Genomic DNA, 20,287 nt, shown 5'->3' on the forward strand with positions numbered 1-20,287 from the left:
GATGAACCCCCCAGCCCCGGGGACCACCACCCCCCTCCTGGAGCCTTGTCATGGCCTTGGGGACCGCCACCCCCCAGGGCCGGCTCCTGCAGTGTCCCGGGGTGCCCACCCCGGGACACTGTAGTTTGCTATGGCAGGGCGGGAGCCTCGCGGCTCCCACCCCGGCAGAGCAAACTTGGTTTGAATTTTGAAAGAGAGAGCAGGAAAACCTGCTCTCTCTTTCAAAATTCAAACCAAATTGCTTTTCCACAAGGGGAGCTGCATCTTAGCAGCTCCCCATGTGAAAAAGCAATGCCGGCTCCAGACGGACGCAGGGAGCTGGCAGGACTGTGGGGGGATTGGTCCCCAACAGAGAGGGCCAACCCCGGGGGATGGGGTCCCCGGGCCTACAAGTGGCCCGTGAGGGGGGCCACACGACCCCTCCCCAATTTTTTTTAAAAATTAAATAAAAAAAAGAACAAGGCTGGCCCCGGGGGGTGGGGTCCGCGGGGCCATAAATGGCCTAAGGAGGGGGGCTAGGCAGCCCCCCTCCAAAAACAAAAGTAAAAAAGAAAATAAGGCCATGCCCCGGGGGATGGGGTCCCGGGGCAGATTTTGGCCTCAGGAGGGGGACGGCATTGCACCGGAGGCCACGCCCCTTCCTTTGACCACTCTGCAAACGCGCCCCCTGACACGTTTGCAGATGGGGAAAGAATTCACCTTCAATACTGGGGGTCCCCTAGGGGCCAACTAGCCCACCAGGTACCTCCATTTAGTGCCACGGAGCTGCGTTGCAGAGTGTTGTAAAAAGGGGCGTGTTCTCTGAAGACCTCTCTGCAACGCAGCTCCCTGGCGCATACTGGAGGTACCTGGTGGGCTAGTTGGCCCCCAGGGGACCGCACACTTGAAGAGGAATTAATACCCCAACTTAAAACGCGCCACAGGGCGTGTTTGCACATGTCACCTCAGGCCCACCCCTTCCTTCGCCATTGTACAAATATGCCTCTAAAATCAGCCGAACTACGAATTGCGATTTGCTCACCTGTTATCAGGAGAGAACCCAGTGCTGCATCTTTTAGCCCAGCACTGACCCTGAAAAGTAATTTTAAGCGTACTTACCAGTAACTTGTATTTCCTTCCATAGGAATCCATTGTGTGGTTTTCAGCAGAAAAGTTTCTAAGTGTCGATTTTTGAAACGTACAAATATTCCTCTAAAATCAGCCGAACTACGAATTCCGATTTACTAACCTGTTATCAGGAGAGAACCCAGTGCTGCATCTTTTAGCCCAGCACTGACCCCGAAAAGTAATTTTAAGCGTACTTACCAGTAACTTGTATTTCCTTCCATAGGAATCCATTGAGTGGTTTTCAGCAGAAAAGTTTCCAAGTGTCTATTTTCACAAACTAAAAATATTCCAAAAAAAAGTCTGTATGATTTAAACACATTCTTTCAACTGTTTAAAGGAGATGCATCAGTGCTGGATCTAGGATCCACCACTGAGTAAGAAAAACTTACGATAACACTACTTACCTGCTAAATGAATTTTCGGCCTAGGATAACATTGGTAATTCTATGTGAAAGAATTTCTGTGTCAACTTTTAAAATACAATAATATTCCTTAAAAATCACTACTGTAACCAAAACGCTTTTACTCAACTGTTTACACGAGATGTCCAAGGACTGAATCTAGGATCCAGTCCTGTGGTTAGAAAAGTAATCCATAAAGTAACTAATTGCATTTGACTAGAAATTCACATTGAGCTCAATGTTCCATTGTGTTTGAAATTGTGTTGCCCATTGCAACAACTGTGACTACTGTACTTAAAATTCTATTGCCTATTTGCAAAGTATTTAAACTAAAGTAATTGATTCTGAGAAAGTATATTTTGTATTGTAATGTATAATGTTATTATAATGTAATTAAAAAAATAAAATATCTAAAAATAAATACTTAAAAAAATTTATTAAATCAGTATAAAAAAAATCAGTATAACATTTAATACATTAAAAATTGTCATTTACAAAACCTTTGAAATTCACTGAAAAAACCATAGGTTTCAGGCCTGATATAGTTAGGAATTAGCATTTAAAAAACCTTAGAAATTCACTGAAAAAAAACATAGTTTTTAGTAGGCCTGGGCGAAAATTTCGTTCCATTCGCGGAAATTGCGATAATTTGACATTTTCGCGTTCCGCGGAGAGCGCGAAAATGTCAAAATTTCCGCATTCCGCAGCTTGCCGATAATTTGTTTCTTGCTCGCGCTGTAAAATAATACATTCTCGCGCGCGCGCGATCGCCTTACCTGAATCCCTGCATTCGCCGACAAGTTTTCTTGATCCAGTCGCGTTCTCCATGAGATGTTGTATTGTTTTTAGCCATTTGCGCTGTCTTGCGACAGTTCGCGCCCGCAGTGACGTCATGCGTCGCGCGATCACGTCTTTCTTCTCGCGATCATGCACCTCGAGACAACTGAAAACAAGATGGCCGTGCCCGCGAGCAACCACATGGGTAAGTTGGTGAGCCGCAACCATGCAGAAAATCTCGCGAACATGTGGGAAAAAAACTTCCGCATCTTCGCGATATTTCCGCGTGTTTGCGATCATTTTCAACATTTTCGCGATACTTTGCGAAAGTGGATTTCGCAAATTCCGCCCACCCCTAGTTTTTAGGGGTGTTATAGTTAGCTGGACATTTCACTCGTACAAAACCATTGTAATTCCTCCGATATAGTTAGTTGTACTAACTACATCTCGCGCGCCCGCAATCCACTGCTGATGATGTCACATATTACATCATTCATGACATGATCACTGATGACATCATCCACGTGACAATCAGATACACCTCATCATACACTAGTATAACCTTTCATCACTCACTGTAAAATACAGAGTGCCATATTTGAAACCATTGACACACCAATACAAGTTTCTAAACACCCACTCAGGGATTCATAGATCTATACACACATCTAATCACTTACCTATAGATTCACTCATACATGCTGTCAATGATCAATAGAACACTATCAAAAATACTTATACACCTATATCGACATTACACACCAGCACACATCCTAATCACTTATGAAGTCATCCTACTCACTTATGCAAACAATGGATCATACTTACTTTTACTTAGCTACACACTTATACAAACACCACTTCATCTATTCATATAGATAGTAACTCATACTTAGTGTGTTATAAAATCACTATTACAAGTATACAGTTATCCATACAGTTGCTCATACAATCACTGAGTCTTATGTATACTTATTTATATACAACAACTGACACATACACTGGCTTTTATTTTTCTAGTTTGTTGTATATGTACCATTGAGACATATATTTGCTCATCACCACACCCATAAAGATATTTACTCACCCAAACAACTGTTATAACATATAGTTTTAACTTCATATACCTACTGAATCAACTATTCACACATCTTTGGGCTGTCACACACCCCCCACTGAACCACACACACATTCACTCTCCCATACAAATACTCAGTTAACTAATCAATAACTAATATAGACCTTCACATAGCTAGTAACCAACTGGTGCAGCAGTTTACACAACAACTGTGACAAAGTGATACAGATATTCACACAATTTAGACACTATCCAATATATTTAGTGAGACACTATAAATTAGTCAAATAAACAGTCAATCACACTGCCACTAAATCCTCCATCCAGATATTTATATTTATATATCCACTCATTCTTCAATGCAAATTGCTATATATATATAATACATATTTAAATAACAAACCAAACCACATTCAATGGATGATGTCATCAGTGATGTCATTTGAGATGCCATCAATGATGTCACTGACCATGTCATGAATGATGTAATATGTGACATCATCAGCAGTGGATTGCGGGCGCGTGAGATGTAGTTAGTACAACTAACTATATTGGAGGAATTACAATGATTTTGTACGAGTGAGATGTCCAGCTAACTATAACACCCCTAAAACCTATGGTTTTTCAGTGAATTTCTAAGGTTTTTTAAATGCTAATTCCTAACTATATCAGGACTGAAACCTATGGTTTTTTTAGTGAATATATATAATATATATATATATATATATTTTATGTTTAATAAAAAAATTTATAGACAGTCTAGAGGTGTGGCGATGGGAGCCTGCTTCTCTCCCAGCTACGCGTGTTTACACGTGGGTTGGTGGGAGGAGCAGGCTCTCAGAGGCATTTTTAGTGAGACAGTGGACACTCATGTTAAGAGCTGGTTTCGTTACATTGACGACATCTTTATCATTTGGGAGGGAAGTGTTGAGAGTGCTGAATCGTTTATATCCAATATTAATGTCAATGAAATGAATTTACATTTTACATCATGTATCAACAAAAGTAGCGTTGACTTTTTGGACACCACTGTCTATGTTGAAAATAAGACACTTCACACAACTCTACACAGGAAGTCCACCTCAGGCAACTCTACACTACATGCCACCAGCTCACATCCACACCATTTGATAGCAAGTATCCCATTGGGTGAGATATTAAGACTTAAAAGAATTTGCAGCACAGAAGAGCAATTCAATAAATGCAAATTAGAGTCCCTTGATCGTTTCAGAAAAAGAGGGTATAGCGATGACATTTTACAGAAAGCCATTCTTAAAGCTACCCTTAGATCTAGGGATTCATTGTTAAACAGAGACACTGTCAGTAAGGACACCAGTAGTGGAACTGAGGCTAACCTAGAAGTACCCAGACTAATTACTACTTTTAGTCAACAGCAAAGACAAGTAAAGGCCATTATAGTGAAAAACTGGCCTATTTTACTTACTGACGCTGTATTAGCACCAAGTTTACCCAAAAAACCAACCCTTACTTTTAGAAGGGCTAAATCTATGAGGACGGAACTGGTCAAGAATAGTCCTGAAATTCTAACCAACACGACACGGTTAAAGCCTCAATCAGGTTTCTATAAATGCTCAACATGTAGAGCCTGTAAATTTGGTAAGAATACTACTCATTTTACGGTTCCTTTTAGTCCCTATAAAAGAGAAATAAGAGGACATTTTACATGTCGCACTGATTTCGCTGTTTATGTCCTTACCTGTACCTGCAATTTAAAATACATAGGCAGTACCAAATTACCAGTTCATATGCGTATTCTGCAGCACCTCCGTGCTATAGTTAACAATGACACAAATTATCCTGTAGCACGCCATTTTAAGACAGCACATCAGAATGACCTTAACTGTCTTAAGTACTATGTGGTAGCAGCGGTCCCTGTTCCAACAAGAGGAGGTGACAGGGAACTTATGCTGAGAAAACTTGAAACGCATATGATAATGGAGTTTGATAGTAAGTCGCCCAATGGACTTAATACAACAGAAGATCTGCACTATTATTTATAATCAATTTCCGTTCGTAACACTTTTTCCATCACCATTAGGTATTATACTACGATTATAAATACAGTATATCCTTGGATAGGCATAGTTATTATTGTCTATGTACTTGGCCGTATCTCTGGAGGTTTCTTTTTACACTCGCTAGCCCCAGTTTTTCCCAGCAATATTACCATCTAACGGTCACATACACGATTTTAAAAATAATAATAAGAAAATTATCCCATAAAAAATCAACTTAGTCAACATATATTTTAGAGTGTTTAGATGTGTTTTTAGATAAGGGTTTTACTATATTTGGTATTTATTAAGCACTAGATAAGCACTTTCTGATTAGTAATTAGGTGTGTTTAGGCGATATTTGCACAATTGTTTTTTTTTTGTTAAGAAATAACTGGTATTTTAGTCTAGATCTGACAATACGACCATGGGAATCTATCAACATTGTTCATTATCAATATAAGTGTCTGTAATGTAGTTTCAAGAGAGGTACATGTGAGATTTTACTGTGGATTTGAAACAACTGGATTTTAGTATTATAGGGTGTACCCCATTGCTGGTTGGAACTCTATGCATTTGAGCAAAGTATTCAAGCATATGATCATTCGGACAAACCTTTGTTTTGTAAAATATTATTTTCTTAACCACAGCAATGAAATGGTATCCACACACACATTCATGTGTTTTATTTTGCATATATGAATACAAAATCCGGCCCACAATGTTATGTACCTTACCAAACTCGATATCTTGATTTCCATTGGTCTAGATGTATTATTTATGGATTTATCCAATTAATATTGGTGAGATTGTTTTAAATAATGTATTTATTATTGTTACCTATTTATTATAATATTAGCGTTATTTTGCACCTGTGAAAGAAAAAAACACTTTCATAGTATGTTTTCTATGTCCTTTGGGAGCACGTGACACTAGTAGGTGGTATTTAAAAAAGCTATGGTATACGCATTTCTCCATGTGATCAAGGCTGCTGCGTCAGTCGAAACGCGTAATTACATATTAACCCCTTCGATGCTCATGACGGAACGGTTCCGTCATGAGCATCGGTTGAGCTGTGCTCATGACGGAACCGTTCCGTCATGACCACGCCCGCGCTAGAACCCTTCAGCACCGCGGGGGAATCCGCGCAGCGCTGAAGGGGTTAAGTGAGCAATAAACATCCTGTCATTCCAACTAAGAGGAGTTTGTGCTGGTTCTTTTCATCGCCCGTGGGGAAGTTGGAAGGCAGCAATTCAGTCATATATATATATATATATATATATTACCTACTGGCGGTCGCCAGTAGGTAGTTATAGTTAGGACCCTGTTTCCATAGGAAATCCGCAACATTCTATTTGGAATAACTTTGGCGCCGGTCGACGAATCCTCGCGAAATTTTCAAAATAGGTGGGGCGCTACGCTCCGCTCCTTCCCTGAAAGTCTCGGGGGGATTCGTCAAGCAGGGGCCGAGAAAAAAGGGGGGTCCCAAAACGCGTTTTCCCCATGCATTTTTCCATAGGACCTTTAGACACAGCTACAGCCCGAACGGCTGAACAGAATTACTTGAAATTTGGCAGAGAGGTAGCCATAAGGTCAAGGAAGTGCCTTTTGCAGGTCTGGTGTAAATCTGTTCAGTATTTCCTGAGAAAATAGCATTTAAAGGCATATATATATGTGGGCGGAGCCTAACCACACATCTCATCCTGAGATCTGATTGGCTGTCAGCACTTCATCCAAGAAGTGTTGGCAGCCATCTTGGGACCAATATACATGATAGCACCTCATTAAAAAGCATTGCAGTTAATAGAAGGTTTTAAGACTTTAGTTACATTATAAATCATTTGTTGATGGTACCATACTCATTTTAGGAATTGTGGTATGTTCTAAGGTGATTTCACCATGTGAAAAAGCCTTCTGCTGGGATATCATGATTGAGAGAAAAATATTTTCTCATGCTTTTACCACAGAGGTTTGGAAGGTGATCTATAGGCTAAACTGAGAGCTTATTTTCTGTAAATTCACATTATCTTTCTCAGTCATGTGAGAATGAAGTCTGACATTCTCAGTAAAACATGTACATCCAACAAGGGCAGAGACTGTCAGTTGATTCCTTTGTGTTCTACTGCAGCTTCCCAGAGTGTTCCAAAGAACTACTAGAGCGCTAACAGTCCTACTTATGATAAACGTATGGCACACCTGAAGCCATCTTGCTTGGATTAAAGTGGTAACTCTTAAAACATTTAATTTAAAAAGGAACGAAATGAGGGGGTTCATTTTTCCATAAAAAGTATGATTAGTGCTGCAGAAAGAAAAATTAGGGCACATTTTGAGTGACTTCTCAAATCCTCTTCTATTTCATTAAAAAATTCTGACATGCAGACTGAAACATGCACTTTCAATACCAGCAGCAGTTTTCCCTGGTGAGCAGTAGCTTTACTACAGTGATCTAATGAGCAAAAAGAGTGCTAACATTCTGAATTTATGGCAAATGTGTGACACATCTGAATGCCTTCTTGATGGAATCAAAGTAAAAAACTGAAAGTATTTCCTACTGAGGAGACTGCAGTAAATGAGGAAATTAGGAAACTTCATAACAAATAAGTCTCCCAAGATGGCCACCAGAGACAAAAGAGCCCAAATGTAGCCCAAATATCACCCAGATGTAGCCCAAGTATAGCCCAATGACAGAATGTCCCAGAATGTTCTTAAAAACAACTAGAGCGCTTACTGTCTTCATTATGACAAAAGTATGGCACACCTGAAGCCATCTTGATTGGAATAAACTGGTAACACTTAAAACATTTAATTTAAAAAGGAACACAATGAGGAGGTTCATTTTGCCATAGAAATTATGATTAATGCTGAAGAAAGAAACTGAGGGCACATTTTGAGTGATTTCTCAAATCCTCTTCTATTTCATTAAAAAATTCTGACATGCAGACTGAAACATGCACTTTTAATACCAGGAGCAAACTTCCATGGTGCAGTAGTTTTACTACAGTGATCTAATGAGCAACTAGAGTGCTAACATTCAGAATTTATGGCAAATGTGTGACATATCTGAATACCTTCATGATGGAATCAAAGTAAAAAACTGAAAGCATTTCCTACTGAGGAGACTGCAGTACATGAGGAAATTAGGAAACTTCATAACAAATAAATCTCCCAAGATGGCCACCGGAGACAATAGAGCCCAAATGTAGCCCAAAATCACCCAGATGTAGCCCAAATATAGCCCAATGACAGAAGTGTGCAAAACACTTATTATTTTGTGTTTTTGCAGTGTTATATAGTGCAGACTTGTCAGGTATTGGAGTGCTTTACATGAGCATTGGTTACATCACACAAGAACAAATTCATTTTGGTTGTAGACATGGGGAGACTAAGTGATTTGACCAGAATCACAGAATGTCGAGCTGAAGCAGAAACTTCAACCTGGTTCCCCAGTTGCAAAGTCTGCAGTTCTGGAATTAACACCACATCCTCTCCCCTAAGTGCAACATTTAATCAAGTGGTCAACTGGATAAAAAAACATAAAGATAACAAATAATTTAAAAGTGCTTTGTCGCTATTTGAAAACTCAGAAAATATGTCCTTATTTTAGTCTTTTAGAGCACTAACCTTAATTTTGATGCCAATAAGACCCTCTCATATATGTAATTTCTAAAGGAAATGCTCTAGGTATTACAGTTTTGATTACATCAAGATGATGTCAGGCGTTCCACACTTTTGTAATAAATATAGAATGTTAGCAATCTAGTTGTTCATTAGGATACTGTTGAGAGGCAGAGGCCAGGGGCACGGACTCTGAAAATTGAAGGCAGGTAGGAGGGTGCAAAGGCAACAATTTAACCACACTGAGCAGGCAGGAAGGGCCGTGGAAGCACAACAGACTATGGAGGGCAGTGGAAAGGGGGGCAGGGGCAACAAACCAACAATACAGGACTTGCAAGAGAGGCTGTTGGAGGGAAGATCTATTACGGGTCAAGGAAGCTAGGGGCGGTCCCCAGATCCCCGGGAGCCACCACAGAACTGAGCAGGAGAGTGAGTCAGGGACAAAAGGGGCACCTTAATTTGAGCCGGGGTGCCTAGGAACGCTTGCTCCAAAAATGAAGAAAACAGACATATGAGACATGGAATTGGAGGCAGAATACAATGGCAGTTTAATGAGAAGATGCAACTTCAAAGAAACCGCAGAATAGAGACATAAAGTACAAAATACAGAATCCAGATAATCATACAGCTGTCATAATATTCTCTGTATCTCAATTAATGTACTGACAGAGAGAGAGAGAAAACACATCTATAAATGCATCATGAGAAACAAGTTACACCAAGGAAAATGTTACCTAGGAACACTCACGTTTACTCTTAGAGCAAGCATTCCTGCAATTACAATACAAAATCTTTTAAATGCAAAAGTACAGAGAACAATGGTTAAACATAACATGACATTTCATATAGGTAAAATAGAATAAGATACTTCAAGCAAAGCAGAGCAAGACATTTTAAGCAAAGGAAGACAAGAGCTTCCAGCTCTTGGGGAAAACCTGCACTGCCTGTTCACCTACATACAGACGGCGAGGTAGTCCGTCGATATCTGTGGGTGCTCCCTTTTTATATCATTTTGTGGGCTCCTTTGCACGCTACATCTACCTACGTATGCTACCCAAAAGCTTCGTCTGCAGATTTTACCAGACATTTCGTCATTTACCCACTTAATGCTGACAATGGACTGGGTGAAAAGGTCAGTCTCTCAGGCCAATCGCTTATCGTAAGTTCCATAGAGCAAGCAGAAAATATTGGGTATTGTACGGGAATTCAATATATTCATGTATAAAATCTCCTCAGTTCTCCTAACTTGACGCTCTGCGGTTGCCACTTCCTTAAAAGTGGTAAACCTGCCCAGGAAGCAAGTACCAGTCCAGGATGCAGCCTACTGTATGTCGACAGCTTCAGGGGGATGTTGAACTTTGATACCGAGCACGGAGCACTCGGGTAGGGTGGGGGCTACTAGTTTGGATCAGAAGGCCTCGCAGACCTGCCTTCAGACTGCTATACACCTAAATTGCAGAGCTATGGTCAATTTAACAAAGAGGCCTACATATTGAACAGAAGGGCCTACACAGGGGTTTTATGCTGGCTGAGTGGTAAGGATGTCTCAGGATAATTATATAGCAACACAGGACCCGCTGGTCAATATAATACGGTCTACAAATGCAGCTGGCAGGGCAAGGACAAGGGTCTCATACTTCAGGTGTGGACAGAACGGGTCAGGGGCCCCCTGTGATACAAAATCTACCCTCCTTCAAGGCTGTGGCAATGTAATAGACCATTGTGGGCAGAAGGAAGAGGCAATGGTAGTACAACCATACATGCCAACAGACCCGATTCAGCCAGGAAACGTCCAATGTTTTTAAGCTCAAATGGGCTTTATTTGATCTGTCTCCTGTCTACAATATCCTCTTTTTCAATGTAACTCAAAGGGGAAAATCAATACCCCAGTTTTTTTTCAAAATCTCCCTCTTACCAAGTTCAAAATGTTCGCAAGTATGGTACATTGGATCATGGAAGGAAATGGGATAGGGACATGGACTTGGATAACAGAGGACAGGAGGGACATGGAGAGGTGCACCAAACTGACCCTGCAGGGCAGGCATCAGGGTTTGCAGCAGCACAAAACACCACACAGGGCATGCAGGACGGGAGTGCAGCACAACAATCCATAGAAAGCAAGAGGGAGGGGACAGGACCATGCACATGGACAACAGAGAACAGAGGGGCAAGAGGCAATGGTAGCTAGCTGACCATAATAGACAGACAGGAGAGAAAGCTGCAGCATAACAGACCATAAAGGGCAGGAGGGACGGATCAGGGGCATTACAATGGAACAGACTAGCCAGGAGGGAGGGAGTAGGGCTGGGGGCAAGGGGGCAGGGCAGGTGCAGCAAGATAGCCATGGAGGTCAGGCAGGATGGGCACTAGAAGCAAGACACACCATGAAGAGCAACAGTGAGACTGTGATGGCATACACACAGACCATGGAGGGAAGGTGGGAGGGGGTCAGGGGCAGCTAACTGACCACACAGGGAAGGTGGGAGGGGCCATGGCAGCACAGAAGACCATGCATGGCAAGTGGGAGGGTTAGTGGCAGCACAATGGCTATGATGGGCAAGAAGGAGGGTGGAGGGGCATGCACAAAGGACGATGGAGGATAGAAGGGAGGGTCAGGACCTGTGCACAGACAAGAAAGTTCAGGGGAAGGGACCTCACAACAGACCACACGGGGCAGGCAGGAGGAGCAGTTGCAGCACAACAGACCAGGGAGGGCAGAAGGGTGTGGCAATACAATGGACCATGTAGGACAGGAGGAAGAGGATAGGGGCATGGCATGTGGACAGGCAGGGTGGAGGTGGCAGGGACAGGTTACAGTCATCTGACAATGCTAGGCAGGTGGGAGGGGAGTGGCAGCTCAACAGAACACTCAGAGTAGATAGGAGTGGCAGGTCCATGGGACATGGTGGGCAAAAAGGATGGAGCAGGGGCATGCACAAAGACATCGGAGGGCAGGGGGAAGGAGAATAGGGGCAGCAAGCTAAGCACAGAGTTTAAGCAGGAGGTCAATGATGGGGCATAGAATTGGGCAATGGAGGGCAGGAGGAGTGGACTGGTACATCATACTAAATTGAGGGCAGTGGCAGCACATCAGACCATGCATGGCAGGAGGGAGGAGGCTAGTCCATGGATTCACACAACAGAGGATAGGGAGGAAGGGGATGGGGCAGCAAGCTAACTGTTCAGAGAAGGCGGGTATTAGGAACTTTATTGTTTTTAAAACATTGTGTCTGTGCGAACTACTTAAAATATGAACAAGTATGCAGCATAATCTCACTTTTATTCAGGAAGAAGAGGACGTTTGTGACTGTGACTCCGGGCTCACTTTGCAGAAACAGCCCCTGACCCTCCACCCCCTATCGCAAAATGTAATGCCCGTGAAAGGGTAGGTGAACACAGTGTTATATAGAACATAGTCCTGAGAGCACGATTGAAAATGAAAACTAGATATAGTGTATGGTATAAACTATGCACCAAAAAGTGTGATATAAGATGAACCGGGCGTGAAATATAATATGCAATACATTGTGCGCAATGACAGATTCATTGGAGAGCGCGAGATAGCACAGGCACTAGCGCGTGCTATGCGATATGCGCCTTGGAGTGTAATATGCACAGGGCAGTGTTGTGTAACCTAACTAGTCTCTAAAGTTGTAATATAAAATATGTGCTGGGGAGTGTAACGTTGCATATGCACTGTGACAAAGATATGGATCCCAGATTGTAATATGTATGGCATAGCACTGTGCGTTATAACATAGGCATCGAGAAAGGCACGTTAGATGGGGCAATATAACCCGTGCGAAGACAAGTGTGGCATGACATATTCACGGGGTGGTGTTACAGTGCACATGGGCTAGAGAGTGTCATAGCATATGCACTAGCTAGTGGAATACAACACAGAGGTGTGTGGCACTCGGCAGGCAATGGTGGGTGTAACACAGCATTGGGCTCTGTCAGGAGCACGCTGTGACTCTCAAGTGATGTTCGTCCCCTTTCCAGAGAGTAAAATAAAAAGTATTACACATCCGGCAGTGGATGTGTGTTTTATTAACCGTGAGGGGGGTTTCTTGCATAGTTTTGGTCGAATTTTTGTCGAATCCCCTTTGAATGGCTTGGTGTGCATGTGTATTAAATGTGCCCGTCAATAGCTACCCATGTTTGTATAAATAAACGACAAGGGTGTCTACCAGGATTAGGCACGGTAGGGCATCAGACATGTCAGAGCTTCACTAGTGGTGTAAATACATTCCACGTGGATTCATTGCATGCATAGTCGCCTTTTAATGAATATCACGCAAATCGTCATGGTGATAGGTACGTACGGTTTGTCCAGCATGTCCTAGGTGTGTCTATAAATATATATTTTTTTAAAATAATAAAAAACAGTGGCCGGCCCTGGGGATTGGGGTCAAAAAAATATAATTAGGAGACTGGCCCTGGGGGATGGGGTCATCAGGGCCAATAAATTAGAATAAGAAGGGGAACCAAACAGCCCCCCTTCTTAAAAAACTAAAATAAATAAAAGACTGGCATCGTGCCGGAGGCCATGCCCCCTCCGTGCAGCACTCTGCAAACGCGCCCCCAACAGGCATCTCCAGTATGCGCCAGGGAGCTGCGCTGCAGCCAGGTGTTCTGAGGCCAAGCCCCTTTTTACACCTCTCTGCAACGCAGCTCTGTGGCGCTTACTGGAGGTACCTAGTGGTCTAGTTTGACCCTAGGGACCCTTAGGATTCAGGGGGACTTAATCTCTCAACTTAGAACAGCCACAGGGTGCGTTTACACAGTGGTGAAGGGAGGGAACGGGGCCTGAGGTGACGTGTGCAAACACGCACTATGGCACGTTTTAAATTGGGGATATAATTTCCCTTCAATACTGAGGGCCCCTGGGGGCTAACTAGCCCACCAAGTGCTTCCAGTAAGCGCCACTGAGCTGCATTGCAGAGAGGTGGTCCAGGCCGTGCCACTTTTTACACCTCTCTGCAACGCAGCTCTGTGGCACTTACTGGAGGTACCTAGTGGGCTAGTTGGACCCTAGGGACCCTCAGGATTCAAATGAACTTAATCTCCCAACTAAAAATGGACACAGGGCGTGTTTACACAGTGGTGAAGGGAGGGGACGGGGCCTGAGTTAACGTGTGCAAAAACGCCCTGTGGCCTGTTTTAAGAGGTAGTTTTAATCCCCATGCCCTATTATACACTAGGGGCTTACAGAGGAGGTCATGCTAATCACAGGGGGACCCCAACGCATAATGTTCCCTAGTGTATGTAGGTGTTTTCACTGTATTCTAAGTGTCTTTTAACATAGCACTGGCTCTAGGACTGGTTAGTCAGACTCAGTTACCACCAGTAGCCGTCTGAAAAAGTTGAGGGTACAGGATGATTTTGCAACAAGGCTTCTTTCTGCTCTTCTTTTTGTTCTTTCTGCACGTTATCCTTCTTCCTGCACTTATCTTCGTATTTGAGGACTTCTGTTGCTTCTTTCTGCACTTCTTTTGTTTCTTTCTGTGCATTTTTTCTTCTTTCTTCACATGTCCTATCTCTGTAGGCATAGTTAGAAATTAGCATTTAAAAAACCTTTGAAATTCACAGAAAAAACCATAGGTTTCAGGCACGTTATAGTTAGGAATTAGCATTTAAAAAACCTCAGAAATTCACTGAAAAAACCATAGGTTTCAGGGGTGTTATAGTTAGCTGGACTTTTCACTTGTACAAAACCATTGAAATTCCCCCGTTATAGTTAGTTCAGCTAACTATAACTCGCGCACCCGCAATGCACTGCTGATGACGTCACATATTACATCACTCATGACATGGTCAGTGACATCACTCATGACATCACTGATGACATCTCAAATGACATCACTGATGACATCACTGATGACATCATCCTTGTGATAGAGTGGCAGACCTCCTCTCACCCTAATATAACCTTTGATACACACATTCAAAAATAGAGACTAAAATTTTCAAAACAATGGACATACCAATACCAGTTACAACAACCTCTTCAGTAATTCTAAGATCCACATACACATCCACTCATTCACCAACAGTCCTATACAGTCACTCATACATGTACTCACTCATCATATGTACTCATACACCTATACATCCTGTTACACAATGCCCCTCATCCATAGAGTTACTCACACACATAGTCACTCATGCTAATAAAGAATCAAACATACATTTACTTGCATATACAGTTATACACACACCACCATACTTACTTCTACGGAAACTTACACATACTTAGTCTTTTAAACAATCACTTATAGAAACACATACTTATTCATACAGGAACTCTTTCAATCTCTCACTCTCACATATACTCACATATATACACCAATAGTCACATATACTAGTTTAAAACATATGTAGTTACTCATAAAGACACTATTGAGACAGTCATTCACTCACTAACACACCCATACACACACTCATCCACCCATACAGTCCTGCACACATGCTGTGTTCAACACATACAAACAGTGAGTCACTCATTCATGCACCTATGCACTACGTAATACCCCCCACCGAACCATGCAGACACTCAGACTGATACTCAAAAAACCAACTAATAACCTATATAGACACCCATGTAGCTACTCACCAACCCATGCAGCCACTTATACACAAAGTGAGAGACTGATACAGATATTTACATATTTAAACATTACTCACTAAGCCATGTATTCACTATGATACACTTAATCAGTCAGTTACACAATCAATTTTTCAAAAACAAATCATCCATTTAGACACTTATATACCCATTTATTCTTCCATCGACCTTGAGATATACATATATAAAACATATTTAATTTTCAGAAAAACACACATTCACTGGATGATGTCATCAGTGATGTCATCAGTGATGTCATTTGAGATGTCATCAGTGATGTCATGAGTGATGTCACTGACCATGTCATGAGTGATGTAATATGTGACGTCATCAGCAGTGCATTGCGGGTGCGCGAGTTATAGTTAGCTGAACTAACTATAACGGGGGAATTTCAATGGTTTTGTACAAGTGAAAAGTCCAGCTAACTATAACACCCCTGAAACCTATGGTTTTTTCAGTGAATATATATATATATATATATTTTACCTACTGGCAGTCGCCAGTAGGTAGTTATAGTTAGGACCTATTTTCCATAGGAAATCCGCAACATTCTATTTGGAATAACGTTGGCGTCAATTGACAAATCTTCGCAAAACTTTCCAAACTTTTGGCCAGCTCCGTTCCGCTCCTATCCTGAAAATTTCACGGTGATTCGTCAAGCGGGGGCTGATAAAAAAGGGGGGTCCTAAAACGTGTTTTCCCCATGCATTTTCCCCTAGGACCTGTTTGTTGAAAACTAAAACAGCGACATGATTAAGCATTCACTAAAGACATGAATTCTCTCCTAGTTAAAACATGTTCCTTGTCTTATGTTGACTAATGTCTGGACTCCATTTTGTATTGTCATATCTCCAAGTGCTTTGCACGAGAAGAGTCCTACCTTTTCGCTAGTTGCTCTTGTAATCTGCCTAGTAACAGTCTATAAATAGCTCCTTTGTCCGTCTGGCGCATGCCCAGACTTGACCACATCTGTTATCAGTTAGTCCTTGTTTGACCATGTTTTCGCGGGCTCAGGAAATTGTTAACTCCGCCCATATATTGATCCTGTATCGAAAATGTCCATAAATGGTAATGAATTTTGCTCTATGTTGTATCCACCCACTTATGAGCCCCTCTGCTGTGTATAAAAGGGGACCGTGTACGCAAGTTCTGTGTGCTACTCTATACTATACTGAAGAGTGTTGTGTAGGTTGTAGGACCACCCTTAAGGGTTAATAAACTCTGTCTTGTATTTTGCAGTTTCCGTGCCAACTTCCTTCTAGCTTTTGTTACAGGAGAGCGAACCCTTGTATTCTGCGGGCCTAGCTGGGGCCTGTACTCATCATGTTGACGCAGCTACAGCCCGAACTGCTGAACGGAATTACACCAAATTTGGCAAAGAGGTAGTCCTCAGTTCAGACTCGTGCCTTTTGCTTAAATGGTGTAAATCCGTTCAGTAGTTCCTAAGAAAATTAGAGTTAAAAAGATAGATATATCTTGACGGAGCCTAACCACACATCTCATCGTGAGTTCTGATTGGTTGTCAGTACTTCATCCAAGAAGTGTTGGCAGCCATCTTGGGACCAATATACATGATAGCACCTCATTAAAAAGCATTGCAGTTAATAGAAGGTTTTAAGACTTTAGTTACATTATAAATCATTTGTTGATGGTACCATACTCATTTTAGGAATTGTGGTGTGTTCTAAGGTGATTTTACCATGTGAAAAAGCCTTCTGCTGTGATATTATGAATCATGTTTGAGAGAAAACTATTTTCTCATGCTTTTCCCACAGAGGTTTGGAAGGTGATCTATAAGCTAAACTGAGAGCATATTTTCTGTAAATTCACATTTTCTTTCTCAGTCATGTGAGAATGAAGTCTGACATTCTCAGTAAAACATGTACATCCAACAAGGGCAGATACTGTCAGTTGATTCCTTTGTGTTCTACTGCAGCTTCCCAGAGTGTTCTAAAGAACAACTAGAGCGCTAACAGTCCTACTTATGACAAACGTATTGCACACCTGAAGCCATCTTGATTGGAATAAAGTGGTAACTCTTAAAACATTTAATTTAAAAAGGAACAAAATGAGGGGGTTCATTTTGCCATAGAAAGTATGATTAGTGCTGCAGAAAGAAAAATTAGGGCACATATTGAGTGACTTCTCAAATCCTCTTCTTTTTCATGAAAAAATTCTGACATGCAGACTGAAACATGCACTTTCAATACCAGCAGCAGACTTCCTTGGTGAGCAGTAGCTTTACTACAGTGATCTAATGAGCAACTAGAGTGCTAACATTCAGAATTTATGGCAAATGTGTGACACATCTGAATGCCTTCTTGATGGAATCAAAGTAAAAAACTGAAAGTATTTCCTACGGAGGAGACTAGTAAATGAGGAAATTAGGAAACTTCATAACAAATAAGTCTCCCAAAATGGCCACCAGAGACAAAAGAGCCCAAATGTAGCACAAATATCACCCAGATGTAGCCCAAGTATAGCCCAATGACAGAATGTCCCAGAGTGTTCTAACGAACAACTAGAGCGCTAACAGTCTTACTTATGACAAAAGTATGGTACACCTGAAGCCATCTTGATTGGAATAAAGTGGTAACACTTAAAACATTTAATTTACAAAGGAACAAAATGAGGGGGTTCATTTTGCCATAGAAATTATGATTAGTGCTGCAGAAAGAAAAATTAGGGCACATTTTGACTTCTCAAATCCTCTTCTATTTCATAAAAATATTCTGACATGCAGACTGAAACATGCACTTTGAATACCAGCAGCAGACTTCCCTGGTGAGCAGTAGCTTTACTACAGTGATCTAATGAGCAACTAGAGTGCCAACATTCAGAATTTATGGCAAATGTGTGACACATCTGAATGCCTTCTTGGTGGAACCAAAGTAAACAGCTGAAAGTATTTCCTACTGAGGAGACTGCAGTAAATGAGGAAATTAGGAAACTTCATAACAAATAAATCTCCCAAGATGGCCACCAGAGACAAAAGAGGCCAAATGTAGCCCAAATATCACCCAGATGTAGCCCATGTATAGCCCAATGACAGAAGTGTGCAAAACACTTATTTTTTGTGTTTTTGCAGTTTAATATAGTGCAGACTTGTCACGTATTGGAGTGCTTTACATGAGCAATGGTTACATCACACAAGAACAAATTCATTTTGGTTGTAGGCATGTGGAGATTAAGTGATTTGACCAGAATCACAGAATGTCGAGCTGAAGCAGAAACTCCAACCTGGTTCCCCAGTTGCAAAGTCTGCAGCTCTGGAAGTAACACCACATCCTCTCCCCTAAGTGCAACATTTAATCAAGTGGTCAACTGGATAAAAAAACATAAAGATAACAAATAATTTAAAGGTGCTTTGTCGCTATTTGAAAACTCAGAAAATATGTCCTCATTTTAGTTTTTTAGAGCACTAACCATAATTTTGATGCAAATAAGACCCTCTCATATATGTAATTTCTAACGGAAATGCTCTAGGCATTACAGTTTTCATTACATCAAGAGGACGTCAGGCGTTCCACACTTTTGTAATAAATATAGAATGTTAGCAATCTAGTTGTTCATTAGGATACTGTTGAGAGGCAGAGGCCAGGGGAACAGACTCTGAAAATTGAAGGCAGGTAGGAGGGTGCAGAGGCAACAATTTGACCACACTGGGCAGGCAGGAAGGGCCGTGGCAGCACAACAGACTATGGAGGGCAGTGGAAAGGGGGGCAGGTGCAACAAACCAACAATACAGGACTGGCAAGAGAGGCTGTGGCAATATATTAGACCATTGTGGGTAGAACCATACATGCCAACAGACCCGATTCAGCCAGGAAACATCCAATGTTTTTAAGCTCAAATTTGCTTTATTTGATCTGTCTCCTGTCTACAATCTCCTCTTTTTCAATGTAACTCAAAGGAGAAAATCAATACCCCAGTTTTTTTTCAAAATCTCCCTCTTACCAAGTTCAAAATGTTCGCAAGAATGGTACATTGGATCATGGAAGGCAGGAGGAATTGGGGTAGGGACATGGACTTGGATAACAGAGGACAGGAGGGACATAGAGAGGTGCACCAAACTGACCCTGCAAGGCAGGCATCAGGGTTTGCAGCAGCACAATACACCACACAGGGCATGTGGGACGGGAGTGCAGCACAACAATCCATAGAAAGCAATAGGGAGGTTACAGGACCATGCACATGGATAACAGAGAACAGAGGGAAAAGAGGCAATGGTAGCTAGCTGACCATAATGGACAGACAGGAGAGAAAGCTGCAGCATAACAGACCATACAGGGCAGGAGGGACGGATCAGGGGCATTACAATGGAACAGACAAGCCAGGAGGGAAGGAAAGGGGTCTGCACATCGAAACAGAGGGCTGGGGGCAAGGGGGCAGGGCAGGGCAGGGCAGGAGCAGCAAGATGACCATGGAGGTCAGGCAGGATGGGCACTAGAAGGAAGACACACCATGGAGAGCAACAGTGAGACTATGATGGCATACACACAGACCATGGAGGTAAGGTGGGAGGGGGTCAGGGGCAAATAGCTGACCACACAGGGAAGGTGGGAGGGGCCGTGGCAGCACAGAAGACCATGCATGGCAAGCGAGAGGGTTAGTGGCAGCACAATGGCTATGATGGGCAAGAAAGAGGGTGCAGGGGCATGCACAA

The sequence above is a fragment of the Triturus cristatus genome, chromosome 11, assembly GCF_964204655.1.
Source record: "Triturus cristatus chromosome 11, aTriCri1.1, whole genome shotgun sequence".
Taxonomy (NCBI): Eukaryota; Metazoa; Chordata; class Amphibia; order Caudata; family Salamandridae; genus Triturus; species Triturus cristatus.